Genomic DNA, 18,504 nt, shown 5'->3' on the forward strand with positions numbered 1-18,504 from the left:
GGGCGGAGACTCCCGCCAGGGGCTGCCAGATGCATCCGCTGATGGGAGCTTGGGGCTAGGGCAGGGGGGCTAGGGTTTTGGGTTGGGGGCCCAGAGACTCCAGACTGGGGGGAGGCCAAGCCCTTAGTACAACCCCCAACCCCTTTCTTGACCCATAAGCCTCTCACCCTGGCTGGACAAGACATTCCCAGGAGGAGCCAAAGATGGCAGTGTGAGTAGTGGTGACACTGGGGTCCTCAGAAAGCAAGTCTAGACTGGGTCCTGAGGTGAACCTGTGCGTACCTGAATGTTCGTGTGTGTGTGTGTGTGTGTGTGTGTGTGTGTGCCATCGTCTGTGATTTTTTTGGGTTTGTGAGTTTGCACATAGAGTGTGTATTTTTATGTCTGTGAGTGTGTGTTTGAGAGCAAATCTTGAGTGTGAACTTGCTTATGTGGGGGTGAATATGAACATCTAGGTGCCCCCCCACCAGTTTTATTGAGATATAATGAACACACGGCAGTATGTAAATTTAAGGCATACGGCACGATCTCACTAACCTGTGCTGTGAAACGATCACCATGAGTTTACTTAACACCCATCACCTCTTACAGATATGGAAAAAAAGATTCATCCCAAAAAAGGAAAAAAAAATCTTTTTTCCCCCTTGTGATAAGAACTCTTAGGATCTATTCTCCTAGCAACTTCTCCCCTATACCACACAGCAGTGCCAACACTAGCCACCACGCCGTGTGTTACATCCCCAGGACTTATTTATCTCCTAACTGGACGTTTGTCCCTTTTGATCCTCTCCCTCCAGTCCCCCTCCTCCCTGACCCCCTGCCCCTGGAAACCACAAATCTGATCTCTTTTATCCATGACTCTGGGTGCTGTTTGTAGATTCCACACTGAAGTGGGATCATACAGTATTTGTCTTTCTCTGTCTGACTTATTTCACGTAGCAGAACGCCCTCCAAGTCCATCCATGTTGTCGCAAATGGCAGAATTTCCTTCCTTTTTCCAGCTGAATCTTGTTAAATGGGCATTAAATATGTATGTATGTGTATATATATACGCCTGAATGCCCGTTGGCATCGCGGGGTTGGATCTACACGGCTCACCCGGGACGTGGGGGGGATCTGTGTCCCATATCTGTGAAGGGTTCGGGTTCCTGCCTGGGTTTCTGTGTGTCTGTGGGGTTGTGCGCCTCTGAGTTGGGTGTCTGGGCTGGGTGTGTGGTGGGGTGGGCGGGCGTCCCCGCGCAGGTCCGCGCCTGGCCATGCCAACGCTGCCCCCTGGTGGTCGATCCTCTCTACTGCAGCCTCACTCCCTGCGCTGAGAAATTCTGCCTTTTGTTCCCTGCTGACGCCCTCCTCCGCTCCCCAAATCCTTTCTGTGACCTCCCAGCCCCAAGCCGCTGTCCCTGGTGAGAGGATCAAGGCCTTCTCCTTCCTCGCATCCTGGCCCACCACCCCCTTGGAGGAGAAGGCTGTCACTCTTCTGTCTTCTGCGACCCTTCCCGAAGGGTTTTCTGCAAGCCTACTATGGCAGCTGAAGCAAGGGTTTGGGATGGAGACAGGCTACGGGGACGGGGCAGGCTGACCGTATTTTCCGAGCTCCTGGGGTGGGCTGGGCTCTGTGTTCAGATTTCACGTGCAAGGCCCGGGACAACCCTTTCACAGAGGAGCAGACAGGGCCGGAGTAGTGAAGTCCCTCGCCGGTGGCCACACGGAGTGAGGGGGAGCCAGGATCTGAACCCGCTCCTGGCCAACATAGCCATGCTGTCATTCCCCAGTGACAGTATCGAGCACCAGCCCGTGTCCAGCCATGCGTCAGGTGCTGGGGGCCTGAGGGGACATGGGGAGCACTGCCCAGAGCAGACACACCAATGTGTGTGCAGCTGACATTCCCATGAAAAGCCTGCTTCTTCCAGGAAGCCCTCCCAGAGGGACTCCTAGCTGAGGCTAGAAAACCCACAGATGGCGGAGAGTGGGGGCAGCTCTCCCTGGGCTGCACCGTCCTGCAGAACTGCAGGTGATGGGGCCAGCTGAACAGTCTGGAGAATCAGCCCCCTGAGTGTGTCATTCAAGGCTTTCCCCATATGCCCCCCCACCCCAGACTCACCAGCTCCACTCTCCCGGCCCCAGCTCTCCCCTCCCAGTTCTCTCCCTCCAGGCTGCTCCTGGGGCCTGCCAGACCCTCAGGTGCACAAAGCCTCCCACTAGCTGTGTGGCCCTGGGGCGGGGCCGGAAGCAGGTCTGGGTGTGCCCTGTGCAGACCGCAGCCTTCCGGCCCCTCCGCACCACCCCAGAGAGGCGGGTGTGAGGCTCCCCAAGGTGGGCCTCAGTGGGAGCAAGGGGGCGCCTTCTCGCGACCAGAGCTTGACTTGGAGGGCTGCCTGGAGGAGGGTCCTCCTCATCCTCAACTGACCTTGGAGGATTGGGGGGGGGCGCCCTCCTCAGGACTGGCTCTCAGACGGCAACCTTAGCAGGCAGTGTTTGTTGTGAAAGTCAGACACCTAAGCCCCAATCTACAGATTCTGCTTCAGGGGGCCTGGGGCAGGGGGGAGCCCCAGGGATCCAGTTTAGGAAGCGTGCCTGGGGACTCGGCACAGCGAGCACCCCTATTTGCACCCTGGCAGGATCCCCCATGGAGGCTTTGGCTACAAGGAGCCCCATCTTCCTGTCTTGTGGGCTGCACGTGTCACGGACCCCAGCCCCCTGGGATGACCTCTGGGGGCACACAGACCCTTGCAGGCCAATCCCCTGGTCAAACAGCCTTGCCCACCCACTCAGGGAGCAGGCTGAGCACCAGCTGGGGAGAAACCGTGGGTGGTCTGTCTGCTGCTCTGGGGACTCCCCCACTGCCCAGCCCCACCGCCACTCTCTGTGTTGATCCCTCTGTCCCCCACACCCCCATGATGGTGACTCACCAGAGGGAGGCTTGTCCTCGCTGCTGTGGGTCCCCGGCCCGGCTACCAGCTCCTATGGCCCCCAAGACCCGTGGCTAAGGTTTCCAGGAGGCCCAGGGGGAGCACTGGTGGGTCAGGGCCCCCAGGGGAACCGCAGGGTGACCTAACTCTGCCCCAACTTCCTCTTCCTCAACTGCCTGCCCGCCTGCTTGGCGTCTCTGCTGACCACAGCCGTGCGCCCCGGCAGGGGGCCTGAGGACACAGAGCAGGCTGGGCTCCAGAAGCAGGGAGCCTCCCCCAGCACTCAGCCCAGACGCGCAGGTGTCTTGAGAGGTGGGGCCGGGGGGGGGGGGAGGGGGGCGGGGAGCCTGGGCGCCCTCACCCCCACCCCAGCAGCTTCCTGTGGAACTGCCTGCCGGAGAGGAACAGGGTGCCAGGGCCTCACCAGGGTCCGCGGGGGCGCAAAAATGCGTGGGACATGCCAGCCGTGTGTATCCGCAGAGTCGCAGCTCTCAGACCCCTAGGAACCTGCACCGGCGTGTGTGTGGGTACACACATGAGTCCCCAAGGTGTTGCGGTAAATGTTTAATAATCACCTCTGCCTGCTCCCCTCCCCCGCCGCCCCAAAGAAGCCCTAATAGGTAACATTTGCTGACTCCTAGTTGTGCTTCCTGTGCAGAGACATGGGTCCCCCGGTGGGTGGGTGCGTGGATACCTGTGGGTCCAGGTAGACGTGGGGTTATGCAGAGTGGTGTACCTGCAGAGACCCCCGGGGACACGTGGGGCCCACCCAGGCTCCTTTATGTTCAGAGAAGGGTGGGCACACTCGCACTCAGGGGTGTGACGGCGACGTTCTGAATGGGGACACGAGGAATCACACACAGGGGCACTTAGGAGTGCCCACCGGGAGGCCAAAGAGGAGACACAGAAAGGGAGAGCCAGCTGCGCAGCACCCCCCACCCCCCCCGCTCGCGGAGCCTATTGTAAGAGGATGGGGAGTTTCTCAGGCTGGGTGTTAGATGCTGCCGTCATAAACGTTCAATTATATACACTTACAGTTGAAAAAATCATGTCAAGAACGAAAATAATAACCCCTTAAACCCAACACCGTGTACTTAATGCCACTGAACTGTATGCTTAGAAATGGTTCAAATGGTAGATTTTATGTCGTGTGTGGTGAACTCTAATAAAATGAAGAAACTCAGTCCTCCCTGATTATTTTGCTTCGTTTTTTCTCTTATCCATGTTCTTGAGGTTGTTTATGACTATTGCAGCTGCCTGTGGGGTGATACTGGTCACCTTCCTAGCCCCGAGGTTGGTGACATCACGCTGGTACCTGGAAACGGGCCACCCTGAGAGGTAGTGACGCAGTGGCAAACGCCACAGAAACATACGAACACAAGACACATGCGGGACACAAGGAGACAGGGAAGCACACGGATTCACGGGCACAAGCCATTCTGTAACCACTGGTTACTTGTTGAATGCAACACACATTTATTGAGCACCTACTGTATACTGGGTCTTTTTGTAGACAGGGTGGGATGGTGGTGAGCAGGGTGGACACAACCCCCTGCTCTGGAGGGCTGGAGGCAGGCTGTGAGGCAGGAAACAGACCCACCCCGTAATTAATTGCCGTGAAAGGAAGCAAATCTGGTGATGTGACAGAGAGTGGGTGGGGTGGAGGCTGCATTTGCCCGGGGTGGTGGTGGGTGGGGAAGGCCCACGAGGAGCCAGGCGTGTAAATGAAGATCTGGGACATTCCATGGGACAGGAACTGCAGGGACAAAGGCCAGAGGGTAGGATTGAGCTTGGTGTGTTTGGGAGAATGCCTGCGTGGTGGGAGTGAGGCTGGAGGGGGACAGTCCTAGAAGGTGAGTCTGGGGGCTCAGACCTGCAGGACCTTGGGGTCCAGATTGGAAGCGTGATTGATGGGCGTCATCGGGGTAGGGGGTTGCTTATGCAGTGAATGAAGGGGCAAAGGTGGGGACAAGATGGCTCAGAGGGTGCAGAGCCCCAGAGACCCACCCACTTCGTGTTGCAGCTGGAGGGAGGGTGGGTTTAAAGGCTTTAGCCCTGGGAGGGGCTGCTCTCTGTCCCTGTCCCTCCCCTACCTCCATTTATCTTTGTCTCTTTTTCTGGGCTCCCCTGCCGGAATTTAAATTCTCTCAGGCCTCTTCCCTTTCCTGGCTCCCAGCTCTGCTCTTCCTCTGGTGGTCCAATCACTAGGGAATCCTCTCCTCTCAGTACAGTACGGGCTTCCCTGGCCCTCTGCGCCAGACCCCCTCCTCACTGCTCTCCTCCCACTGCTGAGGTTACCCGGCGGCCTCCTGGAGGCTGACTATGCAACTGTGTACCCCTGGCTCTCCCCCAGGGAGATCCCCCCCACTTGAACTACTCTTTTTCTGCTCTCCTTTGTGGTAAAATATCCATAATGTAAGATTTACTATTCTAACCATTTCTTTCTTTCTTTCTTTCTTTTTAAAAATATTTTATTTATTTATTTGACAGAGATCACAAGTAGGCAGAGAGGCAGGCAGAGAGAGAGGGGGAAGCAGGCTCCCCGCTGAGCAGAGAGCCTGATGCGGGGCTCAATCCCAGGACCCTGAGATCATGACCTGAGCCAAAGGCAGAGGCTTTAACCCACTGAGCCACCCAGGCACCCCTCTAACCATTTCTAAGAGCACAGCTCAGCGGCATGAAGCACATTGACACTGTTTTGTGCAACCGTCCCCACCATCCGTCCCCAGAACTTTGTCACCTCCCCAAGGTGCGACTCTGACTCCCTACCTCCTCCCCCTGGTGTCTACAATGGGACTTGCTGGGTCCCTGAATTTGCCATCTGGGTACCTCCTATGAGTGGAGTCAAACAATTTCTGTCTTTTTGTGTCTGGTTTATTTCACTGAGCCAATGCTCTCAAGGCTCATCCACATTGCAGCACGTGTGAGAATGCCTTTCCTTCTCCAGTCTGGATTACATCGCACTGTGTGGATGGACACATTTTGGTTACCCATCCCTGTTGATGGACACTTAGGCTGTTTTCCACCTCTGGCCATCGTGAATAATGATGCCATGAACACGTGTGTGCAAACACCTGTTGGGATCCCTCATTCCAACCCCTTTGGGTATATGCTGCTGGAGAGTTTTGACCCCAGAGGGAATGAACCCATCGTGCTTTTGGTATCACTGAAGTGGCCACTAGGGGGAAGTGCTTCTCCACTGGCCAGCCCAAGACCACAGAGAGAAAAAAGCCCCAGAAAAACAGGCTGGGATTGCAACACCGGTGGCCTAAGGGCGGGGCCATGGCGCCAGTTAGCAAGAGACACCTGCCCGGGTTAAGTCTACTTTTCCTTCTCTCACTTTTGATGGAGATGTGGTTGAGTGAGCTATTTGCTGTGCTGCAGGAAAAAGAATTTCCAGATGGGCTAAAGGGCAATTGTTAAAAAAACAAACACCTGAGAGTAATACAAATTGTAGAAGGAATTTACAAGGTAATTTTTACACTTTGGGTTGAAAGCTTTTTACTTTTCTTTTTTTAAAATTTTTTTCTTTTTTCTTTTTTTTAAAAGATTTTATTTATTTATTTATTTGCAGACAGAGATCACAAGTAGGCAGCGAGGCAGGCAGAGAGAGGGGAGGGGAGAAGCAGGCTCCCCGCTGAGCAGAGAGCCCAATGTGGGGCTCAATCCCAGGATCCTGGGATCATGACCTGAGCCGAAGGCAGAGGCTCCAACCCACTGAGCCACCCAGGCACCCCATCTTTTTTTTTTTTTTTAACTAAGAGCGGAAACTCAGAAGGCATGAATGACAAGACAGAAATATTTGAATATATATAAACTAACACAAATGTAGGGGGGAGATGTTATAAACAAAACCAATGAGTAAGGATCATTTAGTTGTCTGTGAAGTGTTAGTACCTTCATATAGAAAGGATTTCTGTACATTGATAAGAAAAAGATAAATAGTGTAAATAGAAAACTGAGAAATTACATGAAGGCGTATTTCTCGAAACCAAGAGCCAAAGAACATATGAAAATATAGTTCTCGGGAGCCCAGAGAGTGTGAATTTCAGTAACAATGGCTGACACTTTACACCCAAGAGAGTGTTAACAACAACAGAAAAGACTGAGAATGTGTGTCTGCTTATCATCTTATTGTAGAAGAAATTATAGGGGACATCAGAAAATTTGTGAAATTCTATGTATTTAATTTATCTATGATTTCCAATATTTCCTAAGATTGAGCTAAAATTTCCAAGCTGTCATAAAACATGTAAAAATATGATAAAAACATGAAAAAATGATAACACTATTGCTGACAGAGATGCAGAGAAAAGAGTAGTGACATGTATTGTTGTACACAGATATTCGTTCACTTGCAACAGGGTTACATCCAGATAAACCCATCTTAAGTTGAAAATGTCATAAGTCAAGATGCATTTAATATATCTAAAGTGTCATAAGTCAAGTGCACTTAATATATCTAAATATGCATTTAATATATCAGGCACCTGGGTGGCTCAGTTGCTGGGCATCTCCCTTCAACTTGGGTCATGATCCCAGGGTCCTGGGATCAAGCCCCATGTCAGGCTCCTTGTTCAGCAGGGAGCCTCCTTCTCCCTCTCCCACTCTCCCTGCTTGTGTTCCCTCTCTCATTCTCTCTCTCTGTCAAATAAATGATTAAAATCTTAAAAAAAATATATATCTAGATATATGTATATCTATCTGTATATATATCTAAACTATCAAATAGCATGACTTGGCTTGGCCTCCCTGAGACATACACAGAACACTTACATTAGCCTACACTGGGCAAAATCATTGAACGTAAACCTATCTTATAATAAGATGTTGAATATCTCATGTAATTTATTGAATACTGTACTGAATGTGAAAACCGGAATGGTTATCAGTGTATCCATTAACACTGTTGTGCAGCCAACAATATATCGATGGCCTAACTTTCTGATCCCGTGGCTGACAGGGAGCCTCAGCTCACGGTCACTGCCCAACATCATGGCGGGATCATACCCTATATGGCCGGTATGGGAAAAGATTAAAATTCAAAAATCAAAGTACAGTCTTTACTGAAGGAATATCGCTTCCACACCATTACATAGTTGAAAATCTGTAAGTCGAACCACGTAAGTCAGGGACTGTCTGTATTTAGAAAGTCTTCCTTGGGCTCCAGGGTGGCTCAGTGGGTTAAGCCTCTGCCTTCGGCTCAGGTCATGATCTCAGGGTCCTGGGATCGAGCCCCGCATCGGGCTCTCTGCTCAGGGGGGAGCCTGCTTCCCCCCTCCCTCTGCCTGCCTCTCTGCCTACTTGTGATCTCTCTCTCTGTCAAACAAATAAATAAAACTTAAAAAAAAATAAGGAAGCTCTTCCTCTAATGCATGCACCAGTAAGTGGTCACAGCCTTAGCAGCCCTGCTCTCTGGTTTCCTGTTTCAGAAGTGGAGCTTACACTCTAGGATCTGCTTACCTTTTCTCATTGCATTTCAGGAAAGACCCAAGCTGGAAAAATTTTCAGTAGGGTCTCATTTTCTGAGTACGGCCCTCCCTCTTCTTTCAGTGTTTAAAAGTGAGATATGATTAACGAGAGTGAAACGCAATCCCTTGAGTGCACAGGTCTGTGAGTTTTGGCTAACCCATACACTCACGCACCCCACGCCACAATCAAGATACAGAATGATTCCATCGCCTCCCCAAATTTCCTCCTGCCCTTTTGTAGGCATCCTCTTTCTTTCCCTTTGGAACTTACTGAATTCTTCTCTGTCCCTAGAGTTTTGTCCTTTCCAGAATGGCCTGTCGGTGGGATCATCAGGTGTTTAGCCTTTGAATCTGACGTCCATCCAGCATAATGCATTTGAGATGTGTGTTTCTTTCTTTCTTTCTTTTTAGATTTTGTTTATTTATTTGACAGAGAGAGAGAGACAGCAAGAGAGGGAACACAAGCAGGGGGAGTGAGAGACGGAGAAGCAGGCTTCCCACTGAGCAGGGAGCCCGATGTGGGGATTGATCCCAGGACCCCAGGATCACGACTTGAGCTGAAGGCAGATGCTCTCCCCAGATGTCCCTGTGTGTTTCTTTTCTTTTCTTTTTTTTTTTTTTTAAAGATTTTATTTATTTATTTGACAGACAGAGATCACAAGTAGGCAGAGAGGCAGGCAGAGAGAGAGGGGGAAGCAGGCTCCCTGCTGAGCAGAGAGCCAGATGCGGGGCTCCATCCCAGGACCCTGGGATCATGACCTAAGCCGAAGGCAGAGGCTTTAACCCACTGAGCCACCCAGGTGCCCCTGTGCCTGCCTGCCTGTCTTTCTTTCTTTCTTTCTTTCTTTCTTTCTTTCTTTCTTTCTTTCTTTCTTTCTTTCTTTCTTTCTCACTGTTATAAGGTATACCACTATTTGTCTAGTGACCCACTGCCGGTCCTTTAGACCATATGCAGTTGGGGGCAATTATGAATATCACCACCATAAACAGGTGTGCTGAGGTTTCCGTGAGAACACGAGTTTTTATTTCTCTCGGGAAAATATCTAGGAGGGGCGCTGCTGGGTCCTATGGGGAAGGTACGTTCAACTTGATGAGGATCATTTCAACCGTCTTCCAAAATGCTGTTAAAAATACACTGATCTGTGAAAGAGAAGAAAGCTGAGGCCGAGGTCCCAGTGAACGTTTAGGTTGTGCTTCCTTCTGAGCAGGGAGGAGCAGAAATAAGGATAGCCAGGGGCTGGGGATATGCCTACAAACTGCCGGATGAACACCTGCTTTCTGGAATGTGACTGGAGGACCCAGAATATCCATGACCATGCAATCGCCACGCCCACCTTTGAGAGACCCACCTTGCTCCTACCAAAACAGTCCCTTTGGGTCCTTTGCCCTGGACCTGTGACGTTTGGGATGAATTCCGTTTTCATTTGTGGCCAAATGTAACACGTGGACCATAAATCCTCTCTTCTGCTGTGTTAGCGGAAGAAAAAATATAGTATTCCCACCAGCAATGATGGAGAATGCCCGGGGTGGGGGGGGCTACACTTACGTTGGCCATTCCAGCTGGTGTAGAGTGGCATCTCATCGCAGGAGGGCCCCTATAACATCAGAGAACCGGGGTGGTTGCCACTGGGGCTCATCATATCCTAGATATTATGATGGGGAGTGGAGGCAGGAATCGGGCAGGGCTAGGAGAGCAGGGCTCTGGCTCCAGCTCCTGATTCTGCCATTTACCAAGTGTGCGAGCCATCTGCCCTCGCAGCTCAGCCCTCTGTAATGTGCCCGGGTTCCCATGACAGAGGCTTTGATGAGACGATGCCGGTGACTTGGAACACAGTTTGGCCCAGGGCAGGCAGCAGCCAGACCTTCCAATGCTCCTTCTGCCATCCCTTTGCAGCCTCAGGCTTTTGCCCCTGGATCAAGCTTTGCTGGAACATTCTTCTGGTTTCCTTTCAACTGCACAACTCTGTGTGTGCATGTGCGTGCGTGCGTGCGTGCGTGTGTGTGTTTAAGCAACGAGGTAAGAGGAATTTATTGGTGCCTTGAATCAGTTTGTATTTTTGGAGCCAAACAGCACCTACCCATGTTACCAAAAAATAGACCTACACACATGCAGGGAATCATATGAGTTCTGTCCCCGGCACACGGCGAGGGTCAGGGCTGTTGTCAGATAACATACAGGCATCTGGAGCTCTTATGTTGTTCATTTTTCTCCTTTTAGTTTTTAAAAAAATTTAAATTTTTTATTATTTTTATTATTTTTTAAAAAAGATTTTATTTATTTATTTGACAGAGATCACAAGGAGGCACAGGAGCAGTAGAGGGAGAGGGGGAAGCAGGCTCCCTGCTGAGCAGAGAGCCCGATGCGGGACTCGATCCCACAACCCTGAGATCATGACCTGAGCCCAAGGCAGACGCTTAACCCACTGAGCCACCCAGGCACCCCATGCTTTTTTTTTTTTTAAAGATTTATTTATTTATTTGAGAGAGAGAGAGAGAGGGAGAGAGCATGAGCATGTGAGTGGACAGAGGGACAGGGGGAGAGGGAGAGAGAGAACTTCAAGCAGACTCCTAGCTGAGTGTAGAACCCAACTCGAGGCTCGATCCCAGGACCCTGAGATCATGACCTGAGCGGAAATCACAAGCCAGACGCTCAGCCGACCGAGCCAGCCAGGCACCTCTGGACCTCTTCTGCTTTTATTTGCTGATGGTGGTAACCCTGCCCGGGAAGGACCCTTCGTGGGAAGGTCCCCAAGTCCCAAGTTCAGGCAGCAACACAAAGGTCAGGGAGGCTGCCCACTCCTTGTTGAGAGCCTACCTCTTCCCCTGCTGCTGAAACCCCAGAGAACCCACAGGGGATTTCAGAGGCTTGAACAGGAAAACCACATCTTAATATAACCCAGGAAACCAACGTTCTCATAACGAGATGCCCACAGAAGCACAGCCTTGTGTCCTTCCGTACAGCCAGTTGTCAGATGCGTCCGGGACTGGCTCTCAGGGCTGGTGGTGACTCACAAAAGGGGGTCACGACCCTCTGAGAACTTTCTATATGGCTTATTTCTCTAGTTTAATCATCATGGGCATCCAGGGAGACGGGTTCCCTCGGCCCCATTCTGCTGCTGGGGAAACTCAGCCGTGGTGAGGTGTGGCTCTGTGCCACACGCCCGCCCCCACCCCCCCGGTACTGTGGTGTGCAGAAACCTTTAGAACATCTGCCTGGTTAAGGACCTGTTGAGAGGGATGGCGTCTGGGCCATTGCGTCAGCCACTGTGCCCGGGGGCCATCCATGCAGCTGTCTTGCTAGCCCTGCCTGTCTCTGCTAGTGACCGGGACTTGTGTGGCTGGTGACAGAGACAGCCTCTGCCCAGCCTACACACCTGGGAGACACGTCAGGGTACACAGCGCCGTTCCCCAGCCGTTCCCTTCCCATCCCTGCATCCTTTTTTCTTTTAATTCTTTATTTAAATTCAATTTAGTTAACATGTACTACATTACTAATTACTAGTTACTAGGGTAGAATGTAGTGGTTCATCGGTTGCATGAAAACCCAGCGCTCATTACATCACGGGTCCTCCTTCATGCCCCTCCCCCAGTCACCCCATCCACCCCCCACCACCTCCCCTCCAGCAACCCTCAGTGTTTCCTGGAGTTCAGCATCTCTTACGGTTTGTCTCCTCTATTTTCATCTTATCTTCTTTTTCCTTCCCTTCCCCTATGTTCATCTGTTCTGTTTCTTAAATTCCACATATGAGTGAGATCATGTGGCATCTATCTTCCCCCGACTGACTTATTTCGCTTAGCATAATGCCTTCTAGTTCCATCCAGGTCATTGCAAATGGCACGATTTCATTCTTTCTGGTGGCTGCGTACTATTCCATTGTGTAAATATACTACCTCTTCTTTATCCATCCGTCTGTCGATGGACATCTGGGCTCTTTCCATAGTTTGGCTCTTGCCACCATTTCATTCATCTTGTGGTTCCTCCAGCCTGAGACTCCAGCCTTCCTGGAAAAGGCTGAGGCACCGTTGTCCTTCACCAGTGCCTTGTCACCCTTGACCCCCAGTCTGGTGGCTTCTTCTTCCAGCCAAAACTCCCTCGGGGGGGCTTCTATGGGGTGGGGTAGGGTCATGCTCAGCTGCTGGGTGGGCTTCGTGGAGGCTGGAGAGAGATGTTGCCAAAGGCTGCCTTCCAGTGATCTGGGTCATCACCAGTGAGAGGGAGCGACCCAACACCAAGGTCATCCAAGGCTCCTGCTGGGAAGAGCCAAGCTTATAACTCTTAGACTCTAATTCTTCCCTGGGCACTGCTGAGGTTTCTTTTCTAGCCCATGGATCTTGTCTTGGCTAAGGGAGCAGAAGAGGGGATCACCTTTGTCCACCTGAAGGGCTACTAGTAAGTGCCTGGTAATTACCGCCCCCCCCAACCACGGAACCAGCTGGAACAGCAGCAGGCTGCCCGTGCCTGTCACAGTCAGATGAAACCCGCCTCCTTGCACAAGAGGTCACATGCTTATCTGTTTGGGACCAGACACTGTGCCAGGAATGGGAGGCCCTTGCAAAGCTCAGGTCCGCTGGGAGACCGACCACCTGTGGGAGTATAAAGCGATATGGCTTGTGCTCTGGGGGGAGCCCAGGTGAACTTGGACTCGGAGTCCAGGAAGGCCTTCAGGAAGTGGTGTTCAGCACACACCTGAAGGATGGGTGAGGCTGGGGGACCCTGTGACAAGCACAGGGCTCTAGCGGGGACCGACAGGGATCCTGCTTGTCTGTAGCAAGGAGAGCCACGGGCGGGGGGTGGGGGGTGGTGGTTAGCCCGAACAAGGAAGCTAGAGACAGAGGCTGGTGTGTAGTGGGTCCCAAGACATGGGTTTAGGAAGAGCTTTAGCTTTTGCTCCAAGGGCAATGAGGAGCCATGAGAGGCTGTAGGCAGGGGGAGGTGGCAAGGGCTGCTCTTTGTTTAGGGAAGATCCCTCTGCCTGGGTGGGGGCAGGGTGAAGGCGAGAATGGACGCAGGGTACACTCTTGGAGACTGGAAGGCTGGTTAGGGGCCGCGCTGTTATCTGGGGAGACGGTGCTGGCTAAGCCCAGGCATGGGAGGGAGAGCGGTGGGTGGCTTTGAAGGGGATTCAGAAGGCAGAATGAGCTTGACTTTGTGGAGACATGAGAGGTAGAGAGTGAGCAAGCCTCCTGACTCTCAGCCCGGTTCCCTAGATGGCAGGCCCTGGGGGAGGCTCCAGGGTCAGCCCTTGCGACGGAGGGCCTCCGTGTCCGGGTGTAACCTCCCTGCCTGCTTCCCGCCATTTGCCCAGTTTCGTTTCCTGTGGCTGAGATTGTCCAGCGGCCCCTCTGGTCCCCTGGAAGGAAGAGGGCTGGGAAGACGTTCTCCCATCCCGGCAGCTGGCCCACAAGCCAGAGGCTGCCCCGGGCTGACGCTCTTCCTTTTCCTCCAGGGGAGCCTGTGTCAGGGCGGCTGGGAACCCCGGAGGAAGGGCAGGGTGTCTCAGCCATGGGGGCCTCTTTTCCCATGCCCTCATGGACTCAGGGGTCAAGGAATCCCAGGTCCAAGTGGGAGGCTGGGGCATGCATGTTTCAGTTCTCTGGACACCTATGCACATGGCCCGGGTGCACGTCTTGCCTGTTGGAGCGCATGCACCCGTGTCTGCGTGTGCCCGTTACAGCTGCAACTGCCGAGACAGCACGAGCTGGGCTTGAAGACCCCTGCCCGCCCCCACCTCCAGGCAGCTGGCTCCTTCTTAAGACAGCCTCTGCTCAAACAGCACCTGCCTGGGGCAACCCGTCCCTTGTTATTTTCTCTAGTGTCTCTATTTCCTGGCTGCTCTCTGAAATCATTCAGGGGGTTTATATGCATTGATCTGCCTCCTGCATTCAAATGCAGATTTGGGGGAAAATGGGATTTTTGTCTATTTCCTTTGTCACTAGGCACAGAGTAGGTATTCAATAAACATCTGTTGAAAGAAGGGGAAAGCCCCTGCCCCCAGGGAGATGATAGGGTGGTGAGAGACAAGTAATAGGCTAACAACAGCAACAATAATGTCTAACATTTACTCAACATTTAAGGAATATTTATGGAGCATGTATTGTGGACCTGTGCTGTTTGGAACTGGGACTCCAGCAGAGAATGAAGCCTATGGACAAGCCCGTTTGGGGTGGCTTTTTCAAGGGCCAGGGGACAGAGAATAAAAATAAAGACCTGAAGGAGGTAAGAGAGTGAGATGTAGGGATATCAGGGAGAAGAGCTGTTTGGACAGAGGGAATAGCCAGTGCAAATGTCCTGGGGTAGTACCCGGCCTGGTGTGATGGAGGAACAGAAGGGAGCAACGTGAGCGAGGGGGACAATAGGAGAAGATGAGGGGAGGGAGGGGACAGGAGTAGAGACTGCAGGACCTTGTATGCCTTGGGATGGCTTGGGGTTTTACTCTAAAGTAGGTGGGAGCCCTTGAGGGCTATGGGCAGAGGAGGGCAGTACCAGACTCTCCTCTGGAGGCCACCGCAGGGAGGACAGTTGATGGGGATGAGGGTGGGAGCAGGGGGAGGGGTCTGCATGGGTCCCGGGGCGGGGGTGATGTTTGCTGACCAGGTGAGGCAGCGGGAGGAGGGAAGGGGGTAGAATTCTGGGTACATTTTGCAGACTGGGCACGTGGAGAGATTCAAGATTGGGTACAGTGGAAGACTGGAGGGACTGTGTGACAAGAGACAGCTGTGGGTGATAATTCCCTGAGGGTTTTGGCCTGAGCACCAGGGAGGTCGGAGAAGGTGGGGGCCTGGAAGGAGCGGGGACAGCGGGGATAGGGGTGAGGGGGAAAGGTCAGAAGCTGGGGGCAAGGGGAGGTAGGAGATGGCAGGAGCTGGAGTTCCAGGGAGGGGTCTGGAGGTGCCCCCTGGGAGGTATCAGCTCCCTGTGGGTCCTCCTGTCTTCTTATTGGGGAGTAAATACCTTGTGGGGAAAGTGTGGGGAGAAGGTGGGAAGGGAGTGCAAATATGTGGGTGCTCCTGAACTCAAGCCTGTGTCTGTGGAAGGCTCACTCCAAGGCCACCGTGTCTGTCTCCCTTGGCCGCACCCACCCCACGCTCCCTGGAAATCTTTGACTCCTGCGGCCCCCTAGGTCTGTGTAGGCAGGTGGCTGGGTTTGAGGTGTTGGGTCCGCTCTCGTCTGTGTGCTCCAGGAGGGCGAGATCGGCTGTATTTTTTTTTTTTTTTGAAGCTCCCACTGGATCCCCAGAGTCAAGTCCAGGGCCCCACACGTACACAAGGTGCTCCACAGACGTTTGGGGACACGATGCTAAGTGTGTGCAGAGCTGGGGACCGGGAATAGAGGTGGGGGCAGTCAAGGGTGCTGGGGACCAAAGACGTGTCACCACACTGCGTGTGGGTCTGCACACACCTCTGTGTGTGTCACGTGTGTGCCCGCGTGTGCTGACCATGCCTGTGTGTGCACCCACGTGGGTGTGTCGGAGCGTGTTGGTGAATGTAGGATCCCGCGGGTGTCCATGTGCCCCCGGGCTTGTCTGTGTGTGTGTTTGCAGGAGTATGTTTGTACGTATCCCTGCCCGTGTGCCTACCAATGTGCAAATGTGTGCTTAAGCATGTCTGCGTGTGTGTGCCGAACACACGTGTGCCCCCCACGTGCCTGTGTATGCACCCACATACGTGTGTCCGAGAGTGTCCATGCACAGTGCCCACATGCCTTTAGATCTGGCCAGGCCTGATCCCAGGGATTTCCTGGCACCCCCCCACCCCCGCTCCGGTTCCCCCTCCCCCAGTGCTGCTCTATTTCAAACATAAAGGAGAGCTTGGCCCACAGAGACTCCCTTTCTCCTCCTAGCCTTGACCCCAGCCCCTCTGGCCTCCCCCCAAGCCACATGAGCCTTCAAAGAACCAGGATGCCGTGGAGGAAATTCCTCCTGGCAGCTTCCGGGTCTCTGGGCTGTTCCCAGGGAGGATTCCAGAGCTTTCTCGAGTGGAAACAGCCTTCTTGGAAGGGGCCCCGGCTCCCAGGGACAGGAGCCGGGACCATGCCTGCTGGGGTGTCCGGGGACTGGTTCTGCTGGCCGGACCCAGCACTGCGACCCCCCTTGCCAAGCTCAGACACAGAACCAGGTGATAAACATGACCTGTGGAACAGCTGGTGTGAGTCGGAAGGTTATGGCACCGAATTCTCAGCCCACTCTGAGGGGTGGTGTCAGTTGGTTCTGGTTCCAGAGCTAGAGAGACCCAGAGGGGCGGGGTGTCACCCAAGCCTGGGTGACTCTAAGCCTATGGTTCTCAAATGAGGGGCAGTTCCCTCCCCCCACCCTGGAGGACATCTGTCCGTGTCTGAAGATATTTTAGAAGCCAGGGGGATGTGCTTCTGTATTCTAGTGGGTGGATGGACGCCAGATACACCGCTAAGCATCCTACGAAGCACAGGATGGCCCCCTTTGTTGAAGAGAAAAGGGTACAGCCCCAAATGCTGAGAGACCCTTGTAAGGCATTTCGGACATCATGGGAGGCAGACAGGGTCCTGGAGCGTGAGCCGGGTTTCAAGACATAAAAGGTGTCTCAGGTGTTAAAACTTGATGGATGGCTCAGAGCATAACAGATGAATAGCTCGGAGCCCATGGACAGCTGCTCAGCATCAACGTTCATCAAGAAAATGCAAATGGGAACCACGGCGAGATATCGGCACACACCCATCGGAGCGGTCAACGTGGGAAATGCCCACGTAACGGCCCGTGTTAGCAAGATGACGGAGCCCTTGGAACCCTCCGCTCTTGCTGGCGGAATGTTGGAGGGTCTGACCACGTTCTGTCCGTCAAGCCAAGGCCTGAAGTCACATGGCCAGCCTGGGTTCCAGGCTGGATCTGATCAAGCAGAGAATCACTGTCCAGGCTCAAGACCGGGCAGCGTGGGGCCCGTGGGGCTTCCCACTGGAAGAGGGAGCCTAGTTCAAATGCCACGATTCAGGATTTTCTGTCCTTGGTGGGCATCAACATCCATTACAAGGTCAGTGGCTCTGGCTTCTTAAGAACTCTGCCCAGAGCATGGCTATTGTATAAAAAAAGGAGTCACTGATGTCTGGCCAGAGGTTTCTTAGGGGACAGCAGGACGGTGCCGAGTCTCCAGCCTGGTTCCCAGCAGGCGGGTGTGGGTGGCGGCAGGGCGGTGTCTGAGAACCCGAGGAAGATGGCAAGCCAGGGTCTTCCTGAACCACACCCTGTAGAAGTTCCCACGACCGACACTTGTACCCTGGCCCCATCTGAAGTCCAGGGAACATCCCGAAGTTCAGCCTCTAGGGCAGTAAAGCTGGTTCCCACCTCTTTGAAGCCTCGTAACAATGGTTGCATTTACTGAGCCTTGGCTGTGTGCCAGGCGGGGCACTGGTCTGAGATACTATCCATGCTATTGTACATCCTCTTCTAAATTGGACCCCTCTCCCACTGCTCACCACCCTCCAGCCACACGGGCTGCCTTTCTCTTCTTCTGACAGATCTCCCTGACCTCAGGGCCTTTGCACTCGCTGCTACTTCTGTCTGCTGTTCTCTTCCCTCCCAGATTTTCCCAGCTGGGCCCTTCTCATTCCCCAGGCCTTGGGTCAAATGGTATCTGCTCTCTGGAGTGGAAACACCCCCACCCATCATTCACCCTCAGATCACCGGCCACTAGTCTCTTTATTACATTCAGGATGCTCGTTGAGTTTACTCATTGTTTCTGCTTCCCTATGTCCTCACTGGCAAGGGATATTATGTTTTACCAAACCAATAGGCAAATAGTGCAGCTCATTTTATTTTATAAACTGTCAACACCTTTTTAAAAAGTCAGATTTTTCACGCATCTCCTGGCCTTGTGTTGTTAATATTTTCGTATGGATTTCTAAGATTTCTTATGGAAAAAGCATCCTTTGGCAAATACTCTTTTTTGTTGTTGTTGAAGATTTTATTTATTTGTCAGAGAGAGAGAGAGAGAGAGGCAGAGAGAGAGCACAAGCAGGGGGAGAGGCAGGCAGATGGAGAAGCAGGTTCCCCGCTGACCAAGGAGCCCGATGTGGGACTTGATCCCAGGACCTTAGGAGAAGGTAGATGTCTAACCAACTGAGCCACCCAGGCATCCCAGCAAATACATTTCAAAC

General features: G+C 52.9%; 1 protein-coding gene across 1 annotated transcript in view; it reads right to left on the reverse strand.

Moving 5' to 3' along the window:
• The window catches only part of ARHGEF18 (Rho/Rac guanine nucleotide exchange factor 18), a 78,585-nt gene extending 75,462 nt beyond the window's left edge, over positions 1 to 3,123 (reverse strand). The window contains exon 1 of the mRNA XM_032883882.1: positions 2,910 to 3,123. The gene's annotated coding sequence lies outside the window, so the exon portion shown is untranslated. The remainder of the gene's footprint in view (positions 1 to 2,909) is intronic.
• Positions 3,124 to 18,504: the final 15,381 nt, after the last annotated feature.

This window comes from Lontra canadensis, unplaced genomic scaffold (genome assembly GCF_010015895.1).
Source record: "Lontra canadensis isolate GAN:19392208 unplaced genomic scaffold, GSC_riverotter_1.0 scaffold88, whole genome shotgun sequence".
In the NCBI taxonomy this organism is placed as follows: domain Eukaryota; kingdom Metazoa; phylum Chordata; class Mammalia; order Carnivora; family Mustelidae; genus Lontra; species Lontra canadensis.